Raw genomic sequence first — 10,472 nt, forward strand, 5'->3', positions numbered from 1 at the left:
TTCCAACCAACCGTGTCTGTCTCTGGAAGTGTCCAGGGTTCAATCCTTGTACAGTATTGTTTGAAGTTCTGTTACTGAAGATTCCTGGAGTTGAATTCAAATTGAATTTTCTCTCTTTCAAGTTTGCGGTGTGACATTATTGATCCTTTAGATTATTTCATCCCCAACATTGATTACACTTCTGGAGTGCTCAAGTCTGTAGTTTGCCTTTGTATCAGAAATAGCTCTTCTATTCCTTGTTAGATTCAGTGTTAGCTGCCTGTTTGAAACAGCCTGTCATTCAGTTAACCCCTTTACCTAAGGACAGTCCAATGACATTGTTGCAAGAGTTTCATAGGGTTGTGTCCGTGGCCCAATGATTTTCACCTGCATCATCACTGACCTTTCTTCACCCTTGCTGTTCCAATGTTTCTTGATGATTGCACAGTAATTATACATAAAAGCAGTTTGTGCTTGCATGCAGCTAGACCTGTTCAACACTCAATCTTTGGCTGATAAATAGCAAGTAACATTTTGCTTCAGAAAGGACAAGTCATGATTCTTTCTAACAGAGTCAGAACACCCCTCTAAATTCTCAGTGACTTCATTGTTGTTGAATCTTGCACATTCAATATCCTGAGAGATTACCATTAAGCAGCTACCTTAACATGTGAGATTGTATAAATAATCTATAAAAGTTTGTCAAAGGCTGAGTATTCTAAATTGAGTGACATCATCTGACTCCCCCACAGCATGTTGACTCCCTATCATACACATCCAGGCTATATCTGGTCTCCAGATAGTTAAACACAACAAATTTCTGGTCCTTCAGTATTGGCCTTTGGAAAAACAATGAGATGGCTTATGAGAGATTGCGATAAAATTGGAGATGAGTGGTGTCAGTGTTCAAATGAAATATGACCTGTGTTTTCAAAGTATTCTATCAAAAGTAAACAGCATCCTTGAAATAGGATGGACTTCAGGACCGATTATTAGGCCAATTCCAGAGATAGTGGTGTGGGAGTGTGAAGGCATTGTAAATGTTTCTCTGTCCCAAATGAATAGATTTGAATTAGGTGAGGCCAAGGGGGGAGTGACATTGGAAGACAATTGTGTGGTCAACTTTGACAAAAGTTGAAGATCTGTCTGAGAGGATGAACAGGGATGGTATTTTCAGATGGCTAGTGCTGGAGACCAGCCACCTTCATAACATTGGTGACATTACCACATACATGGTGATGTCTTAGCATTCAGGGATTCTGTGCTGGAGCCAATCGTGAAGACGTTGGAGTAAAGTATTAACCTGTCCTGGTGTTTGTATCCCTGCTGCATTTAGGTTACTGCCAAAGGAATGTAGAAAGAGCAAAGGCCCATGCTGGTGTTTTCCTAAGCGAATTATGGGCCAAAATATTCTGGCAGCTACTTAATATCATATAGTGGTCAGACTGTCTAAAAGAAAACAAAGTGCCTAGTATCCAGAAACTGGATTTCTAATAGTATACCAAGACCATAGTTACAGAGAATATTATTAATGATTGGTATAGTGACATTGAGGGAATGCCTGATTGAAAGGGTACAATTCTGCAGTTTTAGGGAAGATGGGCATTGATTTGAGAGATGAGAACATAGAAAGAATTTCAAAGGTAAAGGAATATTAGAAATTAGGTAGTTTGCAAGAATTGAGTGTAATAATTTGGGAAGAAAGTATATTTGGAACGGAAGGACACAAATGTTGATATAAACAACCATGGAGGCTAGGAAAGAAAGGTGTAATCAATTTTTTTGGTAATAAGATTGAGGCAGGAAGAGGTCAGGTCTCATGGACAATCTTGGATAGAGCACAAAGGCAGATGGAACAGAATGGACATGAGAGCTCAAGGTGAAATTCATTCAGATTCAGACCCATTTAGGCAATGTTGCATTGGGACTTAAAGATAAAAGGAGTGTAAATTTCATTTGGGATTTGGCTTTTAAAATAGAGGCCAGGTGGATTTTGGTTAGTCTTATGAAGATGTCTGGCCTTTCGAACAAAAAACATTTGGAATAGTGACTGAAATACACAATGTCCAAGAAGGCATGTGACTTTAGTCAAGGGTCTGAAAAGATACCTGTGGTATTAATGGACTGAAAGTTTATAGTGCTAAGTTTACAAGTAGACCAGACCATTAGATTAGCTTTGATTTCAGTTCAAAAGATCAGTTCAGGAGAACCAGTCTTCCTAACTGAACTGTTTTTAATCCCTGTTGTGAGACTATAAAAGTTTTTCAGCACTCCAAACTAAAAAAAGTGTTTTACGTCACTAGAATTGCAGAATGTTCATAGTCTTAGTCGTACAAATAAATCATAAAACTGCCAGTGACCCAAGGAACAGAATTCGGGAAGAGTTAGTGAAGTGAAAGTTCAGATACGAATAATCGTCTGGAATTGACTATCTGTAAAAAGATTTCTTTGTGAAAAGGGGTTGAAACATTGTTTTGCTGTTTCAGATCTTTATTTTTTAAATATTTAGCATTTTTATCATTTGTGTGATAAACCTCTGTTAAAGAACAACTATGGCTATGTGACTATGCTTTCGTGACATTAACTAACTGCAAAAAAAGCAAATCATTTCTCAAACCTAATTTCATTCTTGGATCTGACTTGCCCAGTGTTAACATCAATAGGTATGACAATTTGGAACAATTCCATTCTGGAGACAGGTCACTGGACCTGAAACACTAACTGTTTCTTCTCCACGGATGCTGCCAGACCTACTGCGTTTTTCCAGCAATTTCTGTTTGTGTTACTAATATCCAGCATCTGCAGTTCATTGCAATTGTTATGAAAAACACAATGAACCATTTAGACTCTTGAACCTGTTTCATTATTGACTTTGAACTGTCTTGGACCCTATCGTTGATACCTTTTATCTAAGTTCAACAGATTTTGTCGGATATAACATTTCATTTAGCAGCTACAACCTTGTGTGTACGTCGGTGTGGAAGAGATATTCAGATTTTCACCAAGTTTCATGGGATAAAGTGATTCTTCATTTCACTTGAATAGCTGACTTCTAACTTTAAGACTGAACTTTTGTTTTGGCTTTCCTTACAAGAGGAAACAGTCCTTTCTAAATCCATTTAAATTAAAACACTAAAATGTGTTTCAGTCGTGGCTCACTTGGCAGCATTTCCAACGCCAAGTTAAAAGATTCTAGGTTAAGTCCCACTCTTGGATGAACACACAAATCAGGGCAGATGGCGCAGCACTTCCTCAGTACTGCATCAATTGGAGATGCTGTAGTTCAATGAGACTCTGAACTGAGGCCTTTCAGGTGGATGCAAAAGTTGTGGTGACACTATTTTAAAGGAGGGATCTACCTCGCACCAACCTCACACAAACGTGCGGCTGCGTTTCCGGAGTGACTACAAATGTGCATTAGCTGCAAAGTGTTTTCGAACACTTGGGGGTCACGAAAAGCCCGATATAAAGGCAAGTCGTTCCTTATTTTGACTGTTGTCCTAATATTATCACACCTTTTAGGAATAAATTACTTTTCTCATTTTCGCGAAGTTGGGTTGATGCTGACGGGGAAGGTTTGCCCTCGTGACAGCTGGGGTGTCGCACTCACACCTCGGGTCTCCTCTTCGTCCGGCCGGTGGGTGGGAGGAAGGGGCGGGGTCTGGGGCGGCCGGAAGTGACATCACTGGAAAGTGGTCTATCGGCCTAACGGCGCGGGGGGTTGTGGGAACGGCTGTCGTATTCACCTTGAGGAGAGTTCGAGAAGCGGCGGCGGCGGAGGAGGACGACGACGAGGAGTAGGTAGGATCCGGGCTGGGCCTCGCGGGTCAGGCGTGGCTCAGTCACAGTCCCCTGTTCAACCGGGCGAGAGGTCCATGCCGACCAGATATCCTAAATTAATGTAGTCCCGTTTGCCAGCAGCCGGCCCATGTCCCTCTGAACCCTTCCTATTCATGTGCCCATTCAGATGCCTTTTATAGAATCAATGTTGAAGTCCCACTGAGATTTACTTCTCACCTTTGTCCGGTTAATACCCTGTCACCCACTTACTGCTCCCCTTTGACCACTGACTCCTCTCTCTGCCGAGTCAGTGCCCTCCTTTACCCAACTAATGCCCCCATTTGCTCACTCCCCATCCTCCTCCCTCTACCATTCACCCCGCCTGTCCCTTTGACACTAAATACCCCCCCCCCCGCCCCCCGCTTTTTCCACTAGCTGCTACTTTTTTTGCCCATTCCACTTTCCAAATCAATGTCTCCCCTTCCCCTGTACATTGCAGATTGTTCTACAAGTGGCTAAAACGTGTAGTTACATCAGATTTGGCTCTAATATGTGAAGCATTATCCATCATCCATAAATGATGATGTGAAGTGCTTTGATTATGTAACTCATTACATAAAGCCAGCATTTACTCTAGGAACTCTTATGTTTCTCCACTTATTTGTGATAAAATCATAAGAAATAATCCATTTATCTTATTTAGCCTGCTAATGAATTTTATGGGCTAAGGTTCCTTTTTCAGCTGGCGATTAATTCAAATGGAGAGCAGTGTTTAGGAGTTGTTGTCTATTTAAATAGCTAATAACTCTTCAAACATTATCTGTAGTGTTGGCCTCATTCTAAATAGGGCTGAGGCATTTCTTCACCCATCAAACCTAATGCTGAAATAAGGCTCATAACAGCATCCTGTGGGATGTTGGCTATTTATTGCTATATATAATGAAAACTTATGAATGGTTCGAAGGCTGTCGCCTTTGGACCTAAAAAGTCCCCAAATGGAAGGTTGAATTTGCAGAATACAGGGTGAAAGGCAGGATTCTTGGCAGTGTGAGGAACAGAGGGATATTGGGGATCCATGATCATCGAAACCCCAACGTTGCCACCCAAGTTAAGGTTGTCAAGAAGGCTTTCATTAGCAGGGGGATTGAATTTAAGAGCTGCAAGGTTATGCTGTAGCTCCATAGAGCCCTGGTTAGACCACACGTGGAATATTGTGTTCAGTTCGAGTTGCCTCATTATAGGAAGGATGTTGTAGCTTTAGAGAGGGTGCAGAGCAGACTTACTAGAATGATGCCTGGACTGGAGGGCATGCTTTATGAAGAAAGGTTGAGGGAGCTAGGGCTTTTTTCATTGGATTGAAGAAAGCTGAGAGGTGACTTGATGGAGGTGTAGAAGATGATTGGCATAGATAGAGTGGATGGCCAGAGACTATTTTTCCCAGGGCAGAAATGGTTATCACGAGGGTTTAGGGGCGATGTCAGAGGTAGGTTCTTAACATAGAGTGGTGAGTGCATGGCAGGCACTGCTTGCAGTGTTAGTAGAGTCAGATACATTAGGGACATTAAGCGACTCTTGGGTAGGCACATAGAAGATAGTATAATGAAGGGTATTTAGGTTAGACTAGGATAAAAAGGTTGGCACAACATCAAGGCCAAAGGGCCTGTACTGTGCTGTACTGTTCTATGTCCCATTACCTTGAAAGTTTGAGCAACAAACAAAGCTAGCTGTATCATGTCATGACTGATTAAAAGCAACAAGTGGGGTTTCATCATTAACAGCAAGTTACATTCAAAACAATGTTTTCTATCTCGGAACTTACAATTAGTTACGAGAGCAGGTCAGATGCTAAGAATCATGCAGTGAGTAACTCTTCCTGATTCCCCGAAGCCTGTGCACCATCAACATGGCACAAAGCAGGAGTGTGATGAATTACTCCCCACTTACCAGGGTTAGTGCAAATTCAGCAGTGCTCAAGAAACTTGACAGCATCCAAGGTACAGCAGCACATTTGATTGGCATTATATCTACAAACGTGGACTCCCTCTACCACTGATTTTGTAACACAGTAGCAGTGTGTACCTTTTTTTATTCTCTCATGGGACATGGCTATTGCTGGAGAGCCAGCATTTATTGCTTGTCCCTGTTGCCCTTGAGAAGGTGGTGGTGAGCTGCTGCCTTGAATGTCTACATGCTGGTCCATGTGATGATAGGGAATAGAGGGTGGAGATGGAGAATTGTTTTCAGACATAAGACTGTGAACAGCAATGTTCTACATGCATTGGTACTGGGTCCACTTTCGTTTCATATTTATATAAACGATTTGACTGAGAATTTAGGAGATATGGTTAGTAAGTTTGGGAATTACACCAAAATTGTTTGCACAATTGACAGTAAAGTTATTTAAGATTGGGTCAATTGGCTGAGGAGTAGCAGATGGAGATCATTTATATAACTGGGAGGTATTGTATATTGGTAAAACAAAGTAGGACAGGACTTGTATAATTAATGGTAGGCCTCTGGGCAATGTGATTGAACAGAGACACCTAGGGGCTCATAATTCTTTGAAATTTACATTGCATATAGAGTGGGTGGTTAAGAAGACGTTGAGCATGCTTGCCTTCATTGCTTAAACTTTTGAGTATAGGTGTTGGGATGCCATGTTGAAGTTGTACAGGACATTGATGAGGCCTCTTCCAGAATACCGTGTGCAGTTTTGGTTGCCCTGCAATAGGAAGGATATTATTAAATTAAAAAGGATTCAGCAAAGGTTTGCCAGGATGTTGCTGGGGATGGAAGGTTTGAATTATAAAGATAAGATAAGATTAGATTAGATTCCTGACAGTGTGGAAACAGGCCCTTCGGCCCAACCAGTCCACACCGACCCTCTGTAGAATAACCCACGCAGAACTATTTCCCTCTGACTAATACACCTAGCACTATAGGCAATTTAGAATGACCAATTCACCTGACCTACAGGTCTTTGGACTGTGGGAGGAAACCCACGCAGACACGGGGAGAATGTGCAAACTCCACACACAGTCGGCCAAGGCTGGAATCGAACCTTGGACCCTGGTGCTGTGAGGCATCAATGCTAACCACTGATCCAGTTGGACCTTTTACACTGGAGGGTAGGAGGTTGAGGGGTGACCTTTAAAGAGGTTTATAAAATCATAAGGGGCATTGATAAGGGTATCTTCTCGAGGGTGGGGAAGTTCAAAACTAGGGGATATCTTTTTAAGGTGAGATTTAAAAAGGACAAGAGGTGCAATTTTTTTAATAGTGGTTTGTATGTGGAATAGGCTACCAGAAGGAGTGGTGGATGCAGGTACAGTTACAACATTTAAAATACATTTCAATAAGCACATGAATAGGAAAGTATTCAAGGGGTTTGGGCCAAATGCAGGCAAGTGAGATTAAATTGGTTTGGGAACATAGTTAGCATGTAGTAGTTGGATGAAAGGACTTGCTTCCATGCTGTGTGACTCTCTGCTATAGGTGCACCCTTAGGGAGGGACTTCTAGGATTTTGACCAAGTGATAATGAAGGAATGACGATAGGTTTCCAAGTCAGGGTGAACTCTCAGGTGGTGGTGTTTCTAAGTATCTGCTGCCCTTGTCCTTCTAAGTGGAAGGGGTCATGGGTTTGGGAGGTACTGTCTAACGATCTTCAGTGAATTTCTGCAGTGCATCTTGTAGATCCTGCACTCTGCTACTCAGAGTTTGTGGTGGAGGGAGTGGATGCTTGTTGCTGTGGTGCCAATCAAGGTGGCTGCTCTATCCTGAATTGTGTTAAGCCTCTTGAGTATTGTTGGAGCTGTACTCATCCAGGCAAGTGGGGGAATATTCCATTACATTCCTGACTTATGGCTTGTAGGTGGTACACAGGATTTAGGGAATTGAGAGGTAAGTTACTTACTGAAGTATCCCTAGCCTCTGACCACCTCTTGTAGCTACTTTATTCATACGGTGAGTCCAGTTGAGTTTCCGATCAATGGTATGATACCAAGTTATAGTTTAACAGCTTTATTTGAAATCACAAGCTTTTGGAGCGTAACCTCTTCACCAAATCAGAAGCACACAGAACACAATTTATGGACACAGATCAAAAGATCTTGTAAATGGTGTGAGTGAGGTGTTGAATAATATGTCTCTGAAAGTGACCGAGTGTTAATGCGATTGAATATTAAGGGATAGTGGTTAGATTGAATCACATTAGAGAGAGACTGGCACTTGGGAAAAGGAGCAAGTCAAACAGTCAAGGCAGGCAAGAACAAAGCAAAGAATGAGTAAGACTGATAAATTTAAGCTGCATTTATTTCAATGCAAGAAGCTTAACAGGGAAGGCAGATGAACTCCGAGCATGGTTAGGGATGTGGAATTGGGATGTCATAGCACTTAGAGATGTGGCTCAGGGATAGACAGGACTGGTATCGTTGTTCCAGGATGCAAGTGCTGTAGGAAGGATAGAAAAAAGGGCAAGAAGAGAGGGACTGGTGTTTTTGGTAAGGGATAACATTAAGGCTGTACGTAGGGAGGATATTCCTGGGATTACTTCCAGGAAGTTATTTGGAACTGAGAAATAAAGGAATGATAACCTTTTGGGTTTATACTGGGACCCTCCCAGTAGTCAGTGGGAAATTGAGAAACAAATTCCATCACAAGATCTCAGCTGTTTGTAAAAATAATAGGGTGGTTATGGTAGGGGATTTTAACTTTCTAAATGTGGATTGGAACTGCCATAGTGTTAAGGGTTTAGATGGAGAGGAGTGTGTTACGTGTGTACAAGAAAATTTTCTGATTCAATATGTGCATGTATCCACTTGACCTACTCTCAGAAAATAAGACAGGGCAAGTGACTGAGGTGTCAGTGGGGGAGCACTTTGGAGCCAGCGACCATAATTTTATTAGTTTTAAAATAGTGATTGAAAAGGATAGACCAGATCCAAAAGTTGAAGTTCTAAATCGGAGGAAAGCTAATTTTGATGGTATTGGCAAGAACTTTCGAAAGTTGACTGGGAGTGGATATTAGCAGGTAAAGAAATGGCTGGAAAATGGGAAGCCTTCAAGTATGAGAAACTGAGAGTCCAGAGACAGTATGTTCCTGTTAGGGTGTAAGGAATGCTGGGTGACCAAAAAAACAGAGGCTTTAGTCAATAAAATGAAGGAAGCATATAGACAGCAGAGAGCGAGTGAAAGACAGTAGAAGTAAAATTAAGAGGGAAATCAGGGCAAAAAGGGGACATGTGAAAGTTTTGTCATTAAGGAGAATCCAAAGGAATTTTATAAATACATTAAGGACAAAAGGGTATCTAGGGAGAGAATAGGCTGCCTTGCTGATATTTGAGGGACCCTATGTGTCGAACTGCAGGAGGTGGGCAAGATACTCCACTGAGTATTCTTCATCAGTATTTACTATGGAGAAGGACATGGAATATATAGAATGTGGGGAAGTAGATGGTGACATCTTGAAAAAGGTCCATATTACAGAGGAGGTGGTGCTGGATGTCTTAAAACAAGGGAGGATAAATCCCCAAGACCTGATCAGGAGTACCTTAGAACTCTGTGGAAGCGAGAGAAGTGATTGCTGGGCCCCTTGCTGAGATATTTATATCATCGATAGTCGCAGGAGAGGTGCCAGAAGACTGGAGGTTGACTAAAGTGCCACTATTCAAGAGAGGTGATAAGGAAAAGTCAGGGAAGTATAGACCGGTGTGCCTGACTTTGGTGTGGGCAAGTTGTTGGAGGGAATCCTGAGGGACAGGCTTTACATGTACAGGTACACAAACCTTTATCCAAAACCCTCTGGGCCAGCTGGTTTTTGGAATTTGGAATTTTTTGGATTTTGGAATAAGTGACAGTTTCATGGTGAAATAAAAATATATATTACCGAACAGCAGATGAACCTTTGAGTACTATGAATGCTGAGACAGAATTGACGTCTGCCAGTGCTGGGCCATGCCACTACATTACATCTGAGTGATGTGGGTCAAGTAGGTGTGGAGTTGGGTTAACTGTTTGCATGCCCAACAACCTTATGGAGAAAAAAACTTTACAAAAAGAACTTTGGAGTTTGGATAAAGGATTATGTACCTGTATTTGGAAAGGAAGGCACTCATTTGGGATAGTCAACGTGGCTTTGTGCTGGGAAATCATGTTTTCAGGGTCCATAGCCTTAACACTATCCAGTGCCTCCACATATTTCTTGATATCACATGAAATGAATCAAATTGGCTGGAGACTGGCGTCTATGATGCTGTGACCACTGGAGGAGCCTGGGATTGATCAACCAAACACTTCTGGTTGAAGATAGCTGTGAAAGTTTCAGCGTTAACTTTCACATTAATGTGGTGGCTCTTCTGTCATTGAGGGTGAGGATATTTGTGGAGCCTCTTCTCCATTTCCTCTTCTGGAATTTTTGAGGATGTAACTCTGAAGATGGACGAGGGAGATCCAGTAGATGTAGTGTACCTGGACTTTCAGAAAACTTTTGATAAAGTCCCACATAGGAGGTTAGTGAGCAAAATTAAGACGCATGGTATTTGGGGGCAAAGTACTAACTTGGATTGAAAGTTGGTTGGCTGATAGGAAACAAAGAGTAGTGATAAATGGCTCCATTTCGGAATGGCAGCCAGTGACCAGTGGGGTACCGCAGGGATCAGTGCTGGGACCGCAGCTTTTTACAATATATGTTAATGATATAGAAGATGGTATTAG

General features: G+C 41.9%; 1 protein-coding gene across 3 annotated transcripts in view; it reads left to right on the plus strand.

Annotated features, from left to right (window-relative positions):
- Positions 1-3,283: 3,283 nt before the first annotated feature.
- The window catches only part of LOC122554205 (holocytochrome c-type synthase), a 22,855-nt gene continuing 15,666 nt past the window's right edge, over positions 3,284-10,472 (plus strand). The window contains exon 1 of one of the 3 annotated variants that reach the window (XM_043698859.1): positions 3,284-3,450. The gene's annotated coding sequence lies outside the window, so the exon portion shown is untranslated. Of the gene's footprint in view, positions 3,451-3,681; positions 3,781-10,472 lie in introns of those variants that run through there. The other 2 variants (XM_043698860.1, XM_043698858.1) reach the window with 2 other exon arrangements.

The sequence above is a fragment of the Chiloscyllium plagiosum genome, chromosome 11 (genome assembly GCF_004010195.1).
Source record: "Chiloscyllium plagiosum isolate BGI_BamShark_2017 chromosome 11, ASM401019v2, whole genome shotgun sequence".
NCBI lineage: Eukaryota > Metazoa > Chordata > Chondrichthyes > Orectolobiformes > Hemiscylliidae > Chiloscyllium > Chiloscyllium plagiosum.